The sequence below is a fragment of the Armigeres subalbatus genome, chromosome 2, assembly GCF_024139115.2.
Source record: "Armigeres subalbatus isolate Guangzhou_Male chromosome 2, GZ_Asu_2, whole genome shotgun sequence".
Taxonomy (NCBI): domain Eukaryota; kingdom Metazoa; phylum Arthropoda; class Insecta; order Diptera; family Culicidae; genus Armigeres; species Armigeres subalbatus.
This window is the reverse complement of record NC_085140.1, coordinates 51,377,248-51,400,558: the sequence shown is the minus strand read 5'-3', so window position 1 is coordinate 51,400,558 and position 23,311 is coordinate 51,377,248. Positions and strand designations below refer to the sequence as shown.

Here is a 23,311-nt window from a genome sequence, read left to right as displayed (position 1 = left end):
TAAAACTTTGAAAATTTTCCATAGTAAATGGTATACCGAATGTTATCTGCTATGGTTCTCCAATCCTGAGGGAAAGATTTGTCGTACGATTCTCATTCTGTAAGCCTCTTTGATAAGTTATTCTTGGTTCTTGAAATGTTCAAAGGTTTTTCAGTTAAATTAATCAAATTTTCGTTATCCGAATCTGCTGAGTGCATTCGTGTCGCGTTCGATGATGACTTCTTCGTCCTCTTGGTCGTTTGCGTTATTTCATGATTACAATTTATGTTTCTGCATAATTCTAGAAATCCATCTGGTAACGAATTCTTTTTTCCGGTCGGTTGAATTTCGTAATCGAATTCTCCAACCAAGCTTTCCATCTAATCAATCGATCATTGAGTTTTCAGTTCGAAGCGCATAAGTCAGTGGCTTATGGTCTGCTATAGGGTAAATTTACGACAGAGATAGGTCGGACATTATGCCGCAATCTATGGCGAGAAGCTCTTTTCTATTGTGGAGTATTTTTCTCCGTTTTCGTTAGAGTCACGCGATGCATAGGCGACTGGTTTATCTCCGGCCAATAGGACCTGAAACTGCATTTAAGGCAAAATTGACGCATCCCGTAAGAATGAATCCTTCATTAAAGTCAGGATACTGCAAAATCTGACTGCTACTGAGAATATGTTTGCATTCGTCAAAAGCTGGAAACAAAATCTTTTGTATGCGTAATTGTTTTGCCTTTTACGAAGTGTCTGAGTTAAAGGCTGATATTTTGACAAACCTTAAAGAATTTTCTGTAATACCCAATGCCACCGAGAGAAACTTCGCAACCTTTTCATTCTTGTTGGGTAGATTCATTTTGAATTGTTTTAATCTTTATTTGCGGTTGGGTTTAATCCTTGGAGTTATACAGCTACAAGAATGCGACTTCTTTGCGTAAGAACTCACACTTCATCTAATTGAATTTTAGTTAAACCTTATCGAGTGTTTCCAGTATTTCTTGAGATTTATTAATGTTCTTGGAGTGGTAGAGTAGATGATAATACAATCCATGTAACTAGAGCACGCGACGTTAATATGCTTGTGATGTTCCATCACTCTTCAATGGTGGTCGGGTATTTTGTTCGAAGGTCACTTCGAACGAATCCAGTGTCCTCCATCGACATGCTAAAACGCAGTTTTTCAATTCTTTCTCGTGGACCTCTATCTGATGGAAACCCAGTTAAGCGAATTCCAGGGCTGTAAACACTACATCTACCCAGTTTATCCAATATACGTCTGCTAATATTGGGTATCGGATATTTGTCGTCAATGGTTTTTTGGTTGAGCTTGCGATAATCAATCACAAGTCGCCATTCAGGTACCGGAAGCATCGTCTTTTGGCTACGATCCAAAGTGGGTGACGACCAGCTACTTCGACTGTCGAATGATTCCCTTTGGTCTAGCATCTTTATGATTTGTCGCTGCAACTCTTCCCCTCGTGGCAGAAATGGGTATCGATAGTTCTTGGTTACTGGAAGATCATCTTCGTATTGATTCGATGTCTCAACTAGCGTTAGAAAAAGAAGCTTTCACCGTTATCATGACATACTCTGGGAAACTGGTCAAGAGGTTGATGAGTTTATCTTTTTCTCCATTCAAAATGCTCTGTTCTGATTTCTGTTTTAGTTGATCTGACTTTCTCTTGCCAATCTTGTTGAGTGACTTGAAGGAAGATTCCTCAAAATTGAGAAGTTCAGTAAACAAGGCTTCTTTTACGATATCGAGCTCATTTGCCTGTTTTGTTATCCAGGTTCATCATTGAAATGATACGTACCCGTTTTGAGCACTATAATACTATGATATATATCATAATGGAAATGTTTTCAATAAAAGTTCCTCCGTGTTCTCACGGTAGTTGTTTATAAATAATTTCATTCTCATGGAAAGAATTTGTTCTTCTATCGGAATTTTTTACTTAGGGTATCCTTATGTCATTTATGAGCATTGTGTTGGATGCGCCTAATATTGACAGCACCTCATAGATCTCAGTGATTCAAAGCCGAAGGCCATCAAGAATCGAAACCTGAAAATAAAGAATTCTAGATTTGGTAAACCGCAATGAAATTTGCTAATACGGTTTGAAGCGTGAATTTGTTTCGGTCGTATGTGAACTCGTTGATATTTTTTACCCTTTCGGTGGTCCCATGAATATATTTGCTGACTAATCGCGTAGATATACACTTTTGTTGGTTTGTATCGATAAGAAATCTATAAGGTCTACCAGTTTTCCTTTGATTTCTAGATACGGAAGAAAGTTGTTGGTTATTCCTCTCCTGTTTGTTCGTAGTTTCGCAAAAATTTAGCTCTTCTTGCGTTCATCTGCGATCTGTTGCTGTAAATCACTATTATCTTCCTCATAGAGGGTATTCTCCGATATGGAAATCTTGCAGAATATTGACTTGATTTGGCTCCTCTATAAGGAACGACTTGGTTTGGTAATTTTGGTTTGACTTGACCTGACGGATCGGTTTAATATACGGAGGCTCGGTCGAGATAGGTGCAGCATGATTTTACTCTTCGGTAAGTATGCATAAAAGGTTCTTTGCTGATTAAACTGATTAGGAATAAAATTTTTTTTTGTTGTGTTTTGAATAAAGTTAGGCCATGTAGGCACTCAGGTATAAATCCACGGTCTTGAACGTTATATATTTATATTTATCGGAGGTTTTTTCAAACATCAATCTTGCTTTCTTCGTCTTCTACTGTAGCGCTGTCTCGTGCCTGAAGCAACATTGTAATGCCAGCAGAGACTGAGGGCGGGTTGATCTGGTTAGATCGAGTTACGTCGTGGAGACTCGTCGATAAACCGCGTTAATCATGCAGGGCTGGCATAAGTACCCAGTGATTGCCTTTGCCTCTATAGTGATTGTTCAACAAGATTTTTGGGTTGATTCTGTCTAAAAGGATCATCTTTGATAAATATCTAATAACTTTGGGCACCTTGTTTTAAATTTGTCAGGTCCTCGATACAGTGATTTGATAAATTGGCTTATTCCAAAATATTCAATGAGTGTTGATTTAATTTTGTTCCATGCTAGAGGTGTATGATTCGCAGATAGCATCATTTGCCTGTCTTCGATTTTATCTCTATTACCCTAACCAATGGGTGCCAAGAGTAGATGTTGTTTCCTTTGAGCACACATCCTTGGTCTCTGTTGTTTTTCCTCAACAGAATCAATCCATCTAGAAGATTCTGGGTCTCTGTCAAACCTCTGAACTAAACGAATTAAATCCGAATTCGGGAAAGGTTGTATTATTGGCTTGCGACTTCAGGAACACTGGCAGATGTTTAATGGATGTTTCCAGAGCTGCGCCAGTATGCAAAATAAAGTATTGACCGTTGCTCTTCGGCTGTCGTCGACTTTGGTCCTCGCAATCGTCATCAATTCTTCTGATTCTGTTGCTGCAGATCGCAACTGACATAGCTCTTTCTGTCATTTTCTTAAAACTACATTGCTAACTTATCCACTTGTAATGATCACTTTTATAGCTAATATTAGTAGTGAAAATAATAAATATGGTGAATAGTCACACCAAGAGAAAATGATAGACAGACAGTGGGAATGATAACTAAATTAAGGACTTCTACACAAATCAGTTGGTATTTCACCAACGATGCGTAGAGCTTGGTAGGCGGTGAACAGATCTGATGAGGTCTCTGAGAACGAGTCCATGGTGTTGATGAATCTTCCTGATCGGGGAACACTTTGAGATTCAAAACCGGCGAAATTTCAATTTGCACAATTTCAGTTATCATTTGGGAGTCGTTCTTTTTCGATTTTCGCGTATGCCTTACTCACACTCTTTTAACGGACTGTTCACTACCCCTAACCGATCGGCCAATTACATTTAGGTTTTCCGCATAACATTCTGTACTTTATTTTACAAGAACTGAATGAGTATCATGGTTCTTGATCGTAAATTGTGCCGTCCAACTGCAAATCACTGTTTTGGATGTTTCTGCATATTTTCCATATAAACTTCCAACGCTTCGTTGACCGATTTGGCTGAAATTTTGTCCAGAGCATCTGGGCGTCAAATAGAACCGAATAAGAGGGCGGCCCATCAAAAAAATTGAAAAAGTGTTTTTTGAGCCATCCTACTGGGCAGTTACATATTAGATGATAAGAAGTTCCATAATCGGATTCACAACTATCACAAACAGATGATTCAACGCGTTGAATATTTGCCATGTGATAGTTCATTCGGCAGTGACCTGTCAAGGTCTTGACTAAGACACTGCAATTTTGATTAGACAGATTAGCTAAATAGCTTGCCACTACCGGAGATGGCTCCCGGATGTACAATTTTGTTTGATGACATGAATCCAGACTACTCAATGCCATTTGTGCTGAGTGATAGCCCAAGAGTTGATCAAAAGCTTCACCCAACACTTGGATATTGGAATAGCTGGCTCAGGACCAATAAAGTCATGCGATGCTCCATTACGAGCTAACTCATCAGCCAATTCGTTTCCAGCTATGGAAGAATGGTCAGGTACCCATATAAGGTGTAAAGTATTAACTGAATTCAGTTCTTCAATTTGAGTTCGACATGCGATTACTAACTTCGACCTTGAGTTGGCCGAGGCGAGAGCTTTAATAGCTGCTTGGCTATCTGAACAGAAGTATATTACTTTGCCCATAATGCGTTGCTGCAGTGCAGAAAGCACTCCATACATGATGGCAAATATTTCCGCTTGAAAGACAGTGCAGTGTGTACCCAATGAGTGTGACTGTTCCAATCTCAGCTCACGCGAATAGACGCCTGCACCTGCTCTACCTTCGAGGAGGGAGCCGTCAGTGTAACAAACAATGCTGTCCGACATACTTCTCTCCAAATAGCCAGATGTCCACTCATCCCGCGAGGGGAATTGTGTCGAAAATGTCCTATAAGGAAAACTACTAACTTGTGTGAGATCACTTGGAGCAAGGAAAAATTTTGTCACAATTAACCATAAGCGGTAACAACGAAAGTGTGTGTGTAGAACTGCGGTTTACAGGATTCTCTGCCTTGAAACCGAGTACCCATAGTCAGTAAGTACAAGAAAATGCTTCTTGTTTGAGATATGTATGTGTAGTGGGGTCACGTCGAAGAGAACTTCGAGAGCAGCCGTGGGAGTTGAAGAACGCACCAGTCATTGCCATTAGGCACATCCTTTGAAGATGGCCTAATTTAGACTGAATTGTCCTCACTTCCCCCTTTTGCCACCACACAAGACATCCATAAGCCAAAATTGGTCGTACAACTGTTTTGTAAATCCATTTGATATATTTGGGTTTAAGACCCCAAGTTTTACCAAAGGTTCGTCGGCATTGGCCGAAATCCATACACGCCTTTTTGATTCTGAACTCAATGTTAGGAGTCCAGGAAAGCTTTGAATCCAAAATTAGACCCACATACTTTACTTGATCAGTTACATTGATTTCAGAACCAAAAAGCTGTTATGGACGAATACCATTACGATTACGTTTTTCCGTGAAAAGAACAATAGATGCTTTATTCGGATTGACCGAAAGGCCATATTGGCGACACCAACTTTCAACTACCTGAAGAGCATTTTGCATCAGGTCGAATAAGGTAGTAATGCACAAACCCACTATCAATGTAAGATAGTCGTCGGCAAATCCATAGGTAGGAAAACCGCCATTATTGAGTAACCTCAATAGCGTATCTGCAACGAGATTCCACAAAAGTGGAGATAATACTCCCCCTTGAGGGCATCCGCAGACACTTAATTTCCTAATCGCTGCTTGACGTAATGTCGAGTAGAGATGTCGGTTTTTAAGCATCTGGTGAATCCATTTGGTAATAATATTAGGTAGCCCATGACAACGTGCGGCTTCCAATATTGCATCGAAAGACACGTTGTCGAAAGCACCTTCAATATCTAAGAAAGCACCCAAGCACGATCGCTTTTGAGCGAATGCTTTCTCGGTATCGTACACAACCTTGTGTAGAAGAGTCACGGTGGACTTTCCAGATTGGTAAGCATGTTGATTAACATGAAGAGGCATGTTTGCCAAACAGTCATCACGAATGTGATGATCGATAATACGTTCTAAGCATTTCAGAAGAAATGAGGTCAGACTGATGGGTCTAAAACTCTTTGCTTCTTCATACGAAGCACGTCCTCCTTTTGGGATAAACTTTACAGTGACATCCCGCCAGGATATGGGAATATACCCAGTAGCAAAACTGCAAACTAAAAGCTTTTTCAAAACATGTTTGATATGTTCAAAACCTCTCTGAAGTAGAACGGGATAAATCCCATCCTCCCCTGGAGATTTGTAGGGAGCAAAACTGTTAAGTGCCCATTGAATCGATTCAGTAGTTATGATTCTACGTGCTTGAGCCCAAGACCCATAGATACATGAAAAGACATCAGGATCATCCGAAGATGTTATATCGACACATCCAGGGAAGTGCGTATCAAATAAGTTCTCTAACGATTCTTCATCAGAAGAAGTGTAGTCGCCATTTGGCTTGCGAATTTCGCCAACTTGGAAATCCTTGGATCTCGCAAGAATTTTATTCAATCGACTGGCTTCACTCAAATTGGAAACATTTGCACAAAGGTTTTTACAGCCGGATCGTTCTGCAGATCGTAGAGCCTTCTTGTAAGCTTTGCGAGCCAACTTGAAAGAATCCGTCCCTGCTGAATGGCGTCTGTTCCAACTCCTTCTGCACTGCTTCCTTAGCTTAGCCAAATCAGGAATTCCACCAAGGGGTTCCTCTTGAGGTTTTACAGAACGTAAAGGGCAAGCTTCTTCGAAAGCTTCCACGATGTGCAACGTTGTAGTATCAACTGCATCATCCAAGTCGGTAGGAGTTTCTATAGAAGGTTGATATCCATGACATTTGTTAGAGAGCAACTATGTGTAAAGATCCCAGTTTGTTGAACGAGGATTTCTAAAACGCAAGGTCTGCGAAGTAACATTCAAATGATCAAAGTAGATGTAGCGATGGTCAGATATCGATTCCTCATCTGACACATGCCAATTCGTCAACTCGTGACTGATTCTATTGGAGCAAAGGGTTATGTCTAACACCTCTGCTCTATTAGATACCATAAAGGTTGGGCGATTGCCTATGTTAAGTAAACTAAGTTCGGTACTACTTAAGTATTCCATCAAGCTGGAGCCTCTCAGATTGATATCCGAGCTACCCCAGATGATGTGATGAGCATTAGCATCACTGCCGACAATTAGCGGAAGGCCTTTTGAAGTGCAATATATGACAACTCGTTTGAAAGCATCCGTAGGGGATGGTTTATCATGTGATCTCAAGTGATTTCACACTCGCTAGTAGTTTCCCTTATAGGACATTTTCAACACAATTCCCCTCGCGGGATGAGTAGACATCTGGCTATTTGGAGAGAAGTATGTCGGACAGCATTGTTTGTTATACTGACGGCTCCCTCTTCGAAGGTAGGGCGGGTGCAGGTGTCTACTCGCGTGAGCTAAGATTGGAACAGTCCCACTCACTGGGTAGACACTGCACTGTCTTTCAAGCGGAAATATTTGTTGATCGAGAGTTTGCCATTTCTTTACTGAAAGCAGCAAAAACCGGGTTCACTAGGTTACCTAGGTAGAAGCTACCCTTGCGAAAATAGAGTTCCTGCACCAAAGCCACTTGGGATTTGCCATTTTGCATGAGTCTTCAAAGATTAATCGTTGCTGTTCTTTTATGCTGAAGATTGATTTGAGCTATCTTAACTGAAGCCATTGCAAATTAAGATAATGCACTCCACAACTTCAGCATTAATATGAACAGCAACGATGAAACCAAATTGGTATCTTATCAAGAAAGTCAAAGACGAAACACAGAGTACAATGTGTATAACGCATAAAGCGAATCCATTTAGGTGACAATTTGTTGAAAAACTAAATAAAAACATGCTCATAATCACCCTTATTTAACCTCAAGTTGAGATTGAATAAGAGTAGCCGATTATTTCGGAGAAGCAAAAAGTCAACTACGCCATAGCTCCAGTTAGCGCAGTAAGGGCTAGATACTGTGAAGGGTGCCCTGGTGCTTCACAGGCTCCGTTAGCAGTTAGGTTCTTTTAGACCCCCTAACCATTCATTCGTAGGCACGGTAAGCATAAAGCCGCATCACACCAAGAATTTGGGGTCAACTGTATGGTGGACTTCTACCACTGTAACAAGCAAACCGTAGCGTTATTCTTAGCCAGATAACTGGCTGCCGACACCACACAGCTATCTTGGCTGTTCGGGGAGATAAGTTGACATTGACCACGGATGTGACCGTTCGGCTTCGGGGGCTACTTTGGATTTGTTTGGTACTTGTTTGGTACACTTGGTGTTCAAGATAAGCACGTCATGAATTGATTTTGGATTTTGTTATCATTGGACGACTTCTGAAAACTGCGTTATCTATGATAACGGAATTCCACCAAGGGGTTTTTCTTGAGGTTTTTACAGAACGTAAAGGGCAAGCTTCTTCGAAAGCTTCCACGATGTGCAACGTTGTAGTATCAACTGCATCATCCAAGTCGGTAGGAGTTTCTATAGAAGGTTGATATCCATGACATTTGTTAGAGAGCAACTTTGTGTAAAGATCCCAGTTTGTTGAACGAGGATTTCTAAAACGCAAGGTCTGCGAAGTAACATTCAAATGATCAAAGTAGATGTAGCGATGGTCAGATATCGATTCCTCATCTGACACATGCCAATTCGTCAACTCGTGACTGATTCTATTGGAGCAAAGGGTTATGTCTAACACCTCTGCTCTATTAGATACCATAAAGGTTGGGCGATTGCCTATGTTAAGTAAACTAAGTTCGGTACTACTTAAGTATTCCATCAAGCTGGAGCCTCTCAGATTGATATCCCAGATGATGTGGTGAGCATTAGCATCACTGCCGACAATTAGTGGAAGGCCTTTTGAAGTACAATAAATGACAACTCGTTTGAAAGCATCCGTAGGGGATGGTTCATCATGTGATCTCCAAGTGATTTCACACTCGCTAGTAGTTTCCCTTATAGGACATTTTCAACACAATTCCCCTCGCGGGATGAGTAGACATCTGGCTATTTGGAGAGAAGTATGTCGGACAGCATTGTTTGTTATACTGACGGCTCCCTCTTCGAAGGTAGGGCGGGTGCAGGTGTCTACTCGCGTGAGCTAAGATTGGAACAGTCCCACTCACTGGGTAGACACTGCACTGTCTTTCAAGCGGAAATATTTGCCATTATGTGTGGAGTGCAATCCGCACTGCAGAAACACATAATGGGCAAAGTAATATACTTCTGTTCAGATAGTCAAGCAGCTATCAAAGCCCTCGCTTCGGCCAACTCAAGGTCGAAGTTAGTAATCGCATGTCGAGCTCAAATAGAGGAACTGAATTCAGTTAATACATTGCACCTTATATGGGTACCTGGCCATTCTTCCATAGCTGGAAATGAATTGGCTGATGAGTTAGCTCGCACTGGAGCATCACAAGACTTTTTTGGTCCTGAGCCAGCTATTCCAATATCTAAGTGTTGGGTGAAGCGTTTGATTAGCTCTTGGGCCTCCACTCAGCACAAACGGTATTGAAGTAGTTTGGATTCATGTCGACAAACAAAATTGTATATCCGAGAGCCATCTCCGGTAGTAGCTAACTATTTAGCTAATCTGTCTAAACAGAATTGCAGTGTCTTAGTCAAGGCCTTGACAGGTCACTGCCGACTCAACTATCACATGGCAAATATTCAACGTGTTGAATCCTTTGTCTGTGAGGGTTGTGAATCCGATTATGGAACTTCTTATCATCTGATATGTAACTGCCCAGTTTATGCGCAACTGCGTTTCCAAATATTTGGTAAACACTTACTAAGTGAAATTGACTACAGAAACCTGAACCTTCAAAGTATTCTGTTGTTCATAACCCGTTGTGGTAAGGAGCTATGAGCTTTTGTACGTGTTGTATACGTTGTATGCCCTCTTCAAGGGTACCTTTCCCAAACTTCCCATTTTTCTCCCATCCATATTCCTTTCCTTTTTGTTCACTTCCTTTTCCGTCAGGTGCGTGATGAGAAAGGCTGTGAAGGCGATGGCACAAATCTCCCGAATTGAGGTGAACGTGCCCCTGGAGCCGACGTTCTGATACCTGATGTTAAGTAAACTAAGTTCGGTACTACTTAAGTATTCCATCAAGCTGGAGCCTCTCAGATTGATATCCGAGCTACCCCATATGATGTGATGAGCATTAGCATCACTGCCGACAATTAGCGGAAGGCCTTTTGAAGTGCAATATATGACAACTCGTTTGAAAGCATCCGTAGGGGATGGTTCATCATGTGGTAAATAAACCGAACAATAGATGTATTTCCTGACGGGGGTTCCGCCAGTTGCATCAATTGTGACAGCACATACATCTCTGGTTGTTAGTTCAGAGATAAGTGTAGCAACAATAGCATTGTTAACAAGCACACATGCACGCGGCATTGATCGAGAGTTTGCCATTTCTTTACTGAAAGCAGCAAAAACCGGGTTCACTAGGTTACCTAGGTAGAAGCTACCCTTGCGAAAATAGAGTTCCTGCACCAAAGCCACTTGGGATTTGCCATTTTGCATGAGTCTTCAAAGATTAATCGTTGCTGTTCTTTTATGCTGAAGATTGATTTGAGCTATCTTAACTGAAGCCATTGCAAATTAAGATAATGCACTCCACAACTTCAGCATTAATATGAACAGCAACGATGAAACCAAATTGGTATCTTATCAAGAAAGTCAAAGACGAACCACAGAGTACAATGTGTATAACGCATAAAGCGAATCCATATAGGTGACAATTTGTTGAAAAACTAAATAAAAACATGATCATAATCCCACCCTTATTAATCCTCATGTTGAGATTGAATAGGAGTAGCCGATTAGAAGCAAAAATTCAACTACGCCATAGCTCCGGTTAGCGCAGTAAGGGCTCAATACTGTGAAGGGTGCCCTGGTGCTTCACAGGCTCCGTTAGCGGTTGGGTTTTTATTAGACCCCCCTAACCATTCATTCGTAGGCACGGTAAGCATAAAGCCGCATCACACCAAGAATTAGGGGTCACCTGTATGGTGGACTTCTACCACTGTAACAAGCAAACCGTAGCGTTATTCTTAGCCAGATAACTGGCTGCCGACACCACACAGCTATCTTGGCTGTTCGGGGAGATAAGTTGACATTGACCACGGATGTGACCGTTCGGCTTCGGGGGCTACTTTGGATTTGTTTGGTACTTGTTTGGTACACTTGGTGTTCAAGATAAGCACGTCATGAATTGATTTTGGATTTTGTTATCATTGGACGACTTCTGAAAACTGCGTTATCTATGATAGCATTTTAGCAGAACATTTATTTTTAGCATTTTAGCGGAATGTCTTGTACAGTTAGTACAAACTCGTCTTATGACAAGTAGGGAAAGTGCGCCAGTGCCTAATTTGGCCAACCCTGAAAAATACATATTTTTCCAAAATAATTGATCAGTTGAAAGCAGCGTTGAAGCGTGAGTGATATAACTCTTGTTGGAACTAATAAAACCCTTGCGAATTGCTTTAGTTTTGGAGTTATTCGCAAAATTGGCCAAATTAGGAACATGGCCAAAACCGGCCTGATAGCATGTTTTATTGGTAAACGCAACCGTTTCTGCGTTTCAGTGTTGATTTTAAGGTATTGCCATCAAGAACAAACTTTTTTTTCGTTTTTTTCAGTTGATTTTCTTGTATATTGTACTGTGTTGTGTTCACGGAAGTTTAGCCATCATTGGGAGCAAACTGTTTTGGAAACGAAATATTGGCAAGCATAGCTCAAGGTATGATGTTCATACATATATGAACCGGTGGCAGCGGAAGTGTCGCATTAAATCAATTATATATGAGATGAGACGCATTTTTTCAAAAACTTCCAATAATCAACTTAAATTTGAAATTTACTGCAACTCAACTGTATCAACGAATTATGACGAACGCACCTAAACCCAAGTAACAATTTAGTAAGGATATGTGGTGCAGGTCGGGCTCGATTATCCAGAGTATCGATTTTTTTCACTCCGGATAATCGAATCCTCCGGATATTCGAACCACTAGAGGAAAAAATCAAATCTGCAGTTAAATAACGAAAAACTTATGTTTTGTTTTACCGCCATCGGGGGTGACAATGGGTCTGGGGGGTGATAATAGGTCATCGCTCTTACTGGCAGTCTGGAGGTCGTACAACAAAATCGGAAAAATATATTAAGCTCTTTTAGTGGAATGTATTCAACCGTCTAAGACAAATTAAGTACTCTCCATTTAATTCCGCCAATTATTTTCGATATCTTTGCATAATTTTTTTTTCATTGATTTTTAAAAAATCGATGTAACTCTAAAATGACAAGACCTACAAAAAAGAGTTGTATGGCGGACTGTCGTGATATTCCCTGAAGTTTTTTGGAAAAATATCCAAAAAATAAAAAACCGATTTCTACACTGAAAAAAATTAGTTTTAAAAATTAAAATCGATATTACAAAAAAACCTCATCTCAGAAATCGATGAAATTTTTTCTGCAGATAGGTATTGCAATTATCCAACTTTTCTGGGAATAATGTTCCTGTGTCATATTTAAAGAAAACAAGTTACCTTCCAATACGGTTACCCTCCAATACCTTTTCCGAACTAAAAGTTTTTCTAACAAAAACTTTTTTCATGTCCATATTGAGTGAAAATTTATCAGCGTGTTTTATGCATACAGCGCCAAATATAGGTTCAGCAGCCTATAATCAACCAACGACACATTTTGAACGTATACAAATTTGTTTAGGAAGCAATTTCTAACATTAATGTGGACCAACATTTGAAAAGGGCGTATATTTTCCTAGATTTCTTATATCAATGTTATACTTAAATGACCAGATTTACAAAATTGTGATGTTTGATGGACTATTGTAAATTTGTCTGAACTGTAAAATCTGAAACATTAAAAAGCGTTTTATTCACCGAGAAAATAAATCAATGAATGTAAAGATTAAAATTGGTTTAGCAAAAAAAAATACTCATTAATTTGTTAATTTACTCGAATAATTTGAAGACATTTGGGTCTTCATCTGAGTTGGATTATTTTTTAGCCAGGATTGTGTTATGAGCGATTGGTATAAATGATTGAAATTTTGTGTGCCAGTAATAGTTTTTGCTTTTTTTGAATAGTTCATCAAACTCTTCTGCCATTGTTGAGTATTGCTCATTCTAGATATAACAGAAATGTAATTTATAGAAATATTTTTGTCTGATTGTGTAACTGCCCATTCGTACAACTCCCGAGGAGTCTTAATAGTATTTCCATAATCTTCGGGAAGACTTGCTCGTTTTGCCATTTATTTGCAAGAGGCACCAATAGCTTCGCAAGGGCCTCTTCCGTGCGATGTTGCAAAAGTGCCATTTGCTTCTAAGCCATGTTTTGAATTGAAATTACACATTAATTTCTTAACGCAAAAATCGACCATTTTCAACCCTCTCCTCCAACCCTCCTTCAAAATACAAAGTTTCAATCATTTTAAAATTGTGTATGGATTGTCAAACTTATGTAATTCATGGATGATCATTTAGGTAAGCAAAACCAAATTGTTAGTAGTGACCACGGCGACCCCTTCTAGCTTTCAGAGGAAATCTCCCAAATTATCTTTAAATTTTTAACATTTTTCACATTATTTTAGATGGCTCAGAGCCATAGTATTACATACCGCCGTCAATGATCGGCGAATTGAGGTGATGTCTGTGTTTTTGAGTGCACAAAATCTAACCCATTTTGCGGTACTTATGCTTATCCTTATTTGCTTCCAACTGGTTGCATTTAATGGGAAATTCTGTTTCCTATTGAAGCATATTGTTTTGTATTGATAATTTCATTTATCGGACAATGGACTCAAAAGAAATAAAGGCAAGCATATTATTTTTTGTACAAAAAACTTAAATAGTCTAGCTATTTTATTGGCACCTATTCTCAACCATCAAGTTGCAATGCATCAATCGGACTACAGACTCAAAAGTTTTGGCAAAAATACTATTTTTCCAAATTACACCAAAAAGTCACCGATACCGCTAGGTAGATTAATCAATGTTTTCTCAAATAAATTCTGACTACCAAATAAAACATATGTTTTTTGTTATTTAATTGCAAATTTGATTTTTTTTGTGGTGATTCGATTATCCGGAGGATTCGATTATCCCGAGTGAAAATAAAATCGATATATTACAATTAAATATCACTTCAATTTCGTTTCGGCAACATTTGCTTGTTTTCAAAGCAATTATTTGTTTTTTTTTTGTAAACTCAATTGTTTTTAAGTTACTTCGATACAAAAAGTCAAAGAAAATATAAACCCTTTTCAAATGTTGGTCCACAAATATGTTAGATTATGATAAATTGCTTCCTAAACTGATTTTTATACGTCCAAAATGTGTCGTTGGTTTATGATAGGCTGCTGAACCTATATTTGGCGCTGTAGGCATAAACACGCTGATAAATTTTCACTAAATATGGACATGGAAAAAGTTTTTGTTAGAAAAACTTTTTTTCCTCAAATATGTCACAGGAACGTTATTCCCAGAAAAGTTAGATAATTGAAATACCTATCTGCTGAAAAAATTTCATCGATTTCTGAGCTGAGGTTTTTTTTTGTAATATCGATTTGAATTTTTTAAACAATTTTTTTTTCAGTGTAGAAATCGGTTTTTTATTTTTTAAATATTTTTCCAACAGAATTTCACGACAATCCGCCATACAACACTTTTTTGTAGGTCTTGTCATTTTAGAGTCACATCGATTTTTTAAAAAAATCAATGAAAAAAAATAGGCCCTTATCAAATGTTACTTTTGGCAATTTTTGAAAAACTAAGTATGCAGAGTGGCTTAGAAATACCATATCTTTATGCCCACCAAGTTTCATTCGATTCTGAGATGGTTCTACCAGCCCCATAGAAGGGTTGGCGCGAAATTCGTCAATCGCAACTTACACTATTTATCAGAGCTTTAAATAATCGAATATTTTTGGTGAAGCCCATCGGCCTTCTTTGTCATTCTCATTTCGTACATATTCATATTCAGCTGAACATTGACAATTTCCGATCAAATATCAGTCAGTGAGTAGTTATTTGAATTTCGTAAACTAATAAATTACTGTAAAACTAAACACATAAATGATGATTTCAATAGTTACTCACACAGATATGACCCCGACGTTAAACTGAGGGGCAATTTTAGTGCCAAAAGTCAACATAATCAAAGCCAATTATGTTTTCTTTAAGCGCAGTTTCAGTATCAATTGTCAGTATCAATTGTCACAATTCTCAGTACCAATCAAATGAATGAATATGTGAAGAGGAAAACTGAGTAAGTCATTCTATGTTTTGAATAGTCATGCGACGTTTGTCAATATTCGATCCGAAGTTGCTTCGTGAAGGTGATTATTTTATGCTCTGCTATTTATACTACGCTAGGTACCTAATATAATCTTATTTGCCTACTTTATTTACCTATACAGTTAATTACAGTTAATTAATTTATTGATTAGGTAGAAACTTGAAGAGCCAGGAGCTGCCGTTTCCCTGATCCTTATTCAACAGCGCTGTTTTACCTGTCGGTAGATTTCCAACCTCTCAGCTACATCGAGTTTCCATGGGGAAGAGACATTTTTTAAGATTTTAATATTTGATGCCGTAATTGGGTGATTTTCCTTATACACATGCTCTGCTTCCTTAGATCTAAATTCGTAATGTAATCCCTTAACGTTTTCTCTTTTCGCCTTACTCACTTTCGCCATATGTTCCTTGAATCTTATATCTAATGATCTTTTTGTTTGGCCTACATAGATTTTTTCACATTGGGAACAACTTATTTTGTAAACGCCTGCCTTATTCAACATTTCTACTTTATCCTCCGTTGAACCCAATAGGAAGCGGAGACTGCACAGGAAAAAACTGAACAACTTGCGAGCGAAATCAGCAGAGAAAGTCCGTACTGACAAACCCACCGTGCAGATCATCGAAGGATTCGTCGTGAACCGTTCGACACAGCAGTTTACGGAGGTACAACTAGCCCACCTCAACAAGGGACTGGGGTATGCGATCACACAGAAATCAGACGTAAAACAGATCATCGTGGACATGGAGACAGCGATTTCCTGAAACATCGAACAACAGGATCAAAATACAGCGAGGAACATCGTAGCAGACGCCATCAAAGAAAGCCGGCACGGGACAACGAACCACGACGAAAGGAGGATTCTAAAGGAGCTTAAGGAAAAACCAGTATACTACGTAAAAGCCGATAAGGGCAATGCAGTAGTGGTAATGGATAAAGAGGACTACGACGAACAGATGACGACGAAAATCAACGGAGGACCTTATAGACATTTGAAAGTGGATCCGCTACCAGGATTAATAAGACTCACGGACAAAACAATAAAGGAGTGTAAGGCGATCATCGGAGAAGCTCGAGTGAAGACAGTAAACCCGGTACCTAGGATTGAAGGACTACCAAAAATGCATAAACCCGGCAAGGAGATGCGAGAGATAGTTTCATCAGTGGGTTCCCCTACCCAAAACATAGCCAAATGGTTGGTGAAGGAGTTCCAAAGTATGCCAAAACAATACCCCAGCAGGTTAGTCATCAACACCCAGGAGTTCGCCCAGAAGCTGTTGGAATCAGGACACATCGAAGAAGAGGACATAATGGTATCATTCGACGTAGTGGCATTGTTCCCTAGCGTTCCAGTGAAAGATGCTCTGAATCTTCTAGAGGATTGGCTGCTAACACAAAGGACGGAAACAACATAGCGAGGAAAGGTGAAGATGTACCAAAATCTGGCAAGGCTATGCATGACGGAGAACTACTTCAAATTTCGTGGCAACTACTACAAACAGTAAGACAAGCGGTAAGACGCGCGGCTACAAAGCAAGACCATGATGAGGGTGGCTGGGTTCGATTCCTGGTGCCGGTCTAGGCAATTTTCGGATTGGAAATTCTCTCGACTTCCCTGGGCATAAAAGTATCATCGTGCTAGCCTCATGGTATGCGAATGCATAAATGGTAACTTAGCTTAGAAACCTCGTAGTTAATAACTGTGGAAGTGCTTAATGAACACTAAGCTGCGAGGCGGCTCTGTCCCAGTGTGGGGATGTAATGCCAATAAGAAGAAGAAGAACTACAAACAGACGAAAGGAGCACCGATGGGAAATCCGCTATCACCGTTTTTGTGCGAACTGTTCATGGCGAATCTGGGGAACAACCTATAAGAACAAGGAATACTACCTGAGAAGTGGTGGAGATACGTCGACGACATTTTCAGCATCATCAACTGAAAGCATCTACCCAGGATTTTGGAAGCAATAAACAATGGACAAGGACATCAAATTTACCTTCGAAGAGGAAAAAGAAGGTAAACTACCTTTCTTGGATCTACTAGTCATCAGGGAAGCAAATACAACTATGAGCCTCGAAATCTACAGGAAGCCCACGAACACAAACCTTACTATAATCCAATGTTATGCGCCAACGGATGCTGCCGATCTGCAAGACAAAGAGAACTTCTACAGTCAACTCAATGCCGTCGTAGATAAAATTCCGAAGGGTGATATCAAAATCTGTTTGGGCGACTTCAATGCGAAGATCGGATCCGACCACGAACCATGAGCACATTATGGGACGCCATGGTCTCCGAGAAATGAGCGAAAACGGAGAGCTGTGCGCAGAATTTTGTAGTAATAACGACATGGTCGCTCTTCCCTCATCGACCGGTTCACAAGGTCACGTGGGTCTTCCGTGACGGCTTTACAGAAAATCAAATCAAACACATCAGCATCAGCCGAAAATGGAAACGGAGCCTTCTTGATGTTCGGAATAAACGTAGTGCCGATATCGCGTCTGATCATCACCTCCTCATCAGCGAAATACGCCTGCGCACCCAGAGAAAACAATGGATCACCGATGAGACCTGGAGGAAGATAGAGGAGCGAAGAGAAGCCAAAGCCGCGATAGGGCGATCAAAAACCAGAGGAGCCAAAGTCTTAGCCCGCCAACGATACGCGGCTCTTGAGAAGGAAGAAAAACGCTCATGTCGACGGGACAAGCGAGCGTGGGCAGACTATCTGGCCGACGAAGGAGAGAGAGCCGCAGCAACCGGGGACATTCGCCTCCTCTACGATATCTCACGACGCTTAAGCGGGGCGAAGATGAATGCAACGATGCCTGAGAAAGACGCGAATTATCAGTTATTGACCGACCCAACTGACTAGCTGAAACGCTGGTTCAAGCACTTCGAACAACTTTTCAAGTGCCAGCCAGGTCATCACCACCATGATCTGCCTAGGATCCGACGTATAACACGCGTCAATACCGAAGCTCCATCACTGCTAGGGATTCAAGCAGCCATTCAAAGCATGAAATCGAATAAAGCCCCAGGGATCGATCGCATATCAGCCGAGATGCTTAAAGCTGACCCCATGACATCCGCTCAACTACTGCATCGTTTATTTCGTAATATCTGGGACACCCGGGACTTTCCCGGTCGACTGGATGCAAGGTATCTTAGTGAAGGTTCCCGAAAAGGGTGACCTGACTGTATGCGATAATTGGCGAAGCATTATGTTGCTGTATACCGTTCTCAAAGTTCTATGCAAAATTATTCTAGCCCGGATTCAGGAGAAGATCGATGCGACTCTCCGGCGACAGCAGGCCGGATTCCGTCCCGGAAGATCATGTGTGGACCATATTGTCACGCTCCGCATCATTCTGGAGCAGATCAACGAATTCCAAGAGTCCCTTTACTTGGTATTCATTGACTACAGGTTTCGTTGGATGTAAACACGGTGACGCCTTCCAGTTTCACAGTGGCCGGGCAACCAGTGGAGAATGTTGAAAGCTTCCAATAACTTGGTAGCCAAATGGCGTCAGACTTAAAGGTGTGCGCCACGCCGTCGCCGACAGTTTTTAGCACGCCGCCGCCGCCGACGTTTCAAATTTGTCACGCCGCTAATCTATAATTTTCCACGCCGATTCAAATTTTCAGTGGAAACTCCAAAGATTCAGTGCAATTTCCATATAATTTCCTGATAGATCTCTACAATACCACGTTGATGAACCACGTGAAGATACCAATTACTTCCATGAAAATTCCATACAATATCTTGTTGAAATTTTGAAAAGCTCTTCGTAAAAACTAAGCGTAAAAATTGCGAAGGAGTTCCCATTGAAACTCAGAAAAAATCTACTTGAAATTGAATTTTTGAAGAGAAATAGTCTTTCGACAGAAAGTCACAAAGCTGAAAGTTGTTAGGCCGAATATGTCGTTTAACCGAAAAGACTATTTGGTAGAAGCCTTCCCGAGCAAACCGATAACTTTTTTTTAATGTTGAAAAATCATCGATTATGTTTACTTATTTTGATATCTTTTTGGTCGTTTTAACGGTTAAAATAACAAAACGTGATAGCAGAAATATCTTATTGTGACATTCAATCATTAACTATTCCTGCTGTCGATGAGAGCAAATCGAAAACAAATTTTGATATTTGATGTCATATCTTTCAATTTAGTAATCTACAGCTAAATAAGATCAAAATATGTAATCAATCATAATGATTTATACATATTTGAAAACGAATTATGACTCAATATGATGTCAAAATCAAAATATGTTTCATGATATGATCGAGGTTCAGCCAAAACGCACCAAGCGCCAACGAAAAATTACCGATTTTTCCGCTCAAACTTTCGTTTAGCAGATTCAATTGATCGTGAATCGTATCGGATATCCCTCAACCCCATAACTGAGGATATCCTACTGCAAATGTACGTTTAAATTGATATGAAACTATTTCCGTTGTCCTTTTACGAGCAAACTATCACAAGTCAGTCGACAAGCCGCTTGGTGCGGTTTGACTGACCCCGACCATATGATCTCATTATGTTTTCAGACTTCGCTAAGATATCTAGCCTAAAGTTATTTGATTAAAGTTTATTTCCAAATGTCGGTCTGTTGGTACGTAGTGGTGAAAGTTGGTGGCAGTTACTCAACAAACAATAACATTCAATCTCAACCACTTTTTGACAAACCGCCGGCTGTTCGATTTGGGATAAAATCCAGTTGATTATACTATTATGGAACGTACACACGGTCAAGCAGTTCGACCAACATTGACTCCACCTCCCGTTTATTCAAACATTCATCAATTTTTATCAACACCGACACGAACAATCAATTTATTCGACCAACAATATCACACACGAACGACCGAAGCACCAACTAGAGCACCAACCATCAAAAAATATATGGGGATTTGTGCAACTTCACTACAAATGCTCAAACATGTTCGGCGAACCTTGACTCCACCCCCGACAACTCAAACCAAAATCAAACCGTTTTAATTTTTTCCAACAGAGCCGCCAACTGTCAAATGGTTGTTCGAACAACTTCACACACGTTCCAACAAAGCAGCAACCGAAGCGTTTTCTTGGGGGTGGAGTCAATGTTCGTCGAACTGCTTGACTGGTGTGTACGTAGCATTAGAATCGACAGAATTTTGGTCGTCGGCGGCGGCGTTTTTGGCGTCACACCGGAATCCTTTTTAGCCGGCGGCGGCGGCGTGAATCGGCGTGGCATTTTTTATTACGTTTCTTGAAGATTTTTTTTGCATTTTTTCGGGATATTTTCAAGACTTTCATTTTCAAAGAAAGAATCTTTTGAATTTCCCATAATAAACCTAATGAACTTCTCCATAAAATTCTATAAATTTTTCCTAAATTTGGAAATTATTTCCGGATTTTCCACGGGAACTATTTTAAAGTTTCGAAATCTTTTGAATTAAGGCTGCCTTACACCTCGGGAAAATTTTCCGCCGGAATTTGGTACGGTGTACTTTAAAGGGGGTCGGGATTTTGATTTTCCGTGCCCAAATCCCGAAAATATCGCATATGTAAAAATACATGGGGAAAAAATCCGCAGAACAAATTCCCGAACGTAGCCTCACACCTCTGGAATTTGGCTCGCGGTATTTTCCCCAATGCATTTTTACATATGCGATGTTTTCGGGATTTGGGCACTGAAAACCAAAATCCATGCCCCATTTAAAATACACGGGGGCAAAAATCCGGCGGAAAATTTTCCCGAGGTGTAAGGCAGTCTTAAGGCTGCCTCACACCTCGAGAAAATTTTCCAGCGGATTTTGAGCCCCGTGTATTTTAAATGGGGCCGGGATTTTGATTTTCCGTGTCCAAATTCCGAAAACATCGCATATGCAAAAATGCATGGGGAAAAAATCCGCGAACCAAATTCCCGAGGTGTGAGGCTACCTTAAGGCAGCCTTTACCAAGAGAAGCTCTTTAGAATTCCTAAATAAAATTCGTCGCAATTTAAATGAGAAACTTCAGAATTTCAACAAGAAATTGTTCTAAACTTTAACAGGAAAATCTTCGTAAATTCACGGAAAGTTTTTGTTGAGTTTCCGTTGAGCATTCTTCGAAATTTACACATAAAATTCTTCATAATTGTAGGAGAGCGCGGCTGGTAGAATGTGTGTTTTAGCATTGGCTTTTTCAGTCTAGAATAATTAAAATGGCTAGTTTGGCATGGCCAACGATAGAACAGTAAATTCTTAAGAATTTTCACGGGAGACTCTAAGAAGTTTTCAAGGAAAATTCTCTGGAACGTTAAAGGGAAACTTCTTTAAAATTTTGTGCGGAGGATTGTTCAAAATGTAGATCTCAATAAATTTTTTTTGTATTTCAACGGAAAACAGTTCGCAGATTTTTTGGACTTCTCCAGGAAATTCTTTGTACAGTAGACGTTCGATAACTGGAAGTCATTTAACTACAATGCTTTTTACTGCAATTCGATAGTTACATCAGTTTTGCAGTTATCGGATAGCTGAACTTCAAAACGATTTCAAAGTCGATGCTAGCTGTATTGCACTGCACACTGTTGGTGCACTTCTATTGCATCTGACGTCTTCTGACAATCATTTGACATCTAGTATGCGTTGCAGTTATCGAACTGCCTGTGCTAACTGAAACTAAAACATGTTGCAGTTATAGAACGACTAGTAGGGGAACTGCTCCTTGAATTCATACCATGTACCCAGATCAATACCATTCGAAAACAAAGAATTGGTGCGCTATTTGTTTTGTTTCTCATTTTGTGATTTGTTTCAGCAGAGAGCACGTCGGAAAACAACAAAACACGACACAAATTGAGCCTAAATTGCCCGTTTTGCGAATGTTATTGATATAGGATCATGTTATTAATAATGGAACAGATACCCTATATTGTACACACTTAGCTCATTTTACAGTATTCGGTAAATTTTACCGAAATCTCAACCGCTGAACTGTTCGGTAAATTAATTTACAGATTTTTTCCATTGCTCAACTGTCAAAATCACCGAAAATCAGTAAAATAATTTACCGAACAGTTCAGTGGATGAGATTTCGGTAAAATTTTACCGAAGTCGGTGATTTATTTTAAGTGTGACATAATAAATTCTTGGGAAATTCCATTGGCCGAAAGTGACATACGGCCGAATTGATAATTTGGCCGAAATGATCGTTAGACCGAAAAGATCATCAGCCCGAAAATGCCGTTTGGTCGAAATAGTCGTTTGACAGAATAGCCCATTCAGAATTGGCCGAAAATATAGTTTGAGCCAATAGGTCATAAGTTTGTCAATAACTGAACGGGTAATTTAGTCAAAAATATCCATCCATTTGGCCTAATGACCGACATTTCGTGACCTCTCTACTTTTTAAGTCGATACTGGCCTTTAAGTCAAAAGTCATCTAACCAAATTCCATTAAGCCAAATTGAAGGAAACTGTTATCAGGTCGAAAATGGTTTGACCGAAAGCGACATACAGCTGAAAAAAATCATTTAACCGAATAAATCATTTGACCGAAAATGCCGTTTGATAAGAATGGTCATTTGGCCCGGAAATGATCTTTCTGCAAAAAAAAAAAAAAACATTCGTTTAAACGGCATTTTCCGTCAAACGACCTATTCGGCTGAACGCCATTTTGACAAAGCGATAAATTCAGCCGTACGTTACTTTTCAAAGAAAGCAGAAAGAACATTGTGGTGCAGAGCTCATCAGTTTATTTATAAATTTTCCTGCACAGTAGGCTATTTTACGAGTTTATTCCAGTTTCATTTGTTTACACGGCATACAAAAACAAGGCACTATCGTCATGTACGTAAACATCAATTTTCACTGTAAACAATTGACGTCACTGCTATCGCTGCTTGGACCGAAGCCAGCCAACGCTCTACGATTGAG

At 39.9% G+C, this 23,311-nt stretch overlaps 1 protein-coding gene across 1 annotated transcript in view; it reads left to right on the top strand.

Moving 5' to 3' along the window:
* The first annotated feature begins 11,704 nt into the window (after positions 1-11,704).
* Positions 11,705-23,311, top strand: part of LOC134208971 (protein artichoke-like) — a 50,296-nt gene continuing 38,689 nt past the window's right edge. Inside the window, exon 1 of the mRNA XM_062684945.1 lies at positions 11,705-11,827. The gene's annotated coding sequence lies outside the window, so the exon portion shown is untranslated. The remainder of the gene's footprint in view (positions 11,828-23,311) is intronic.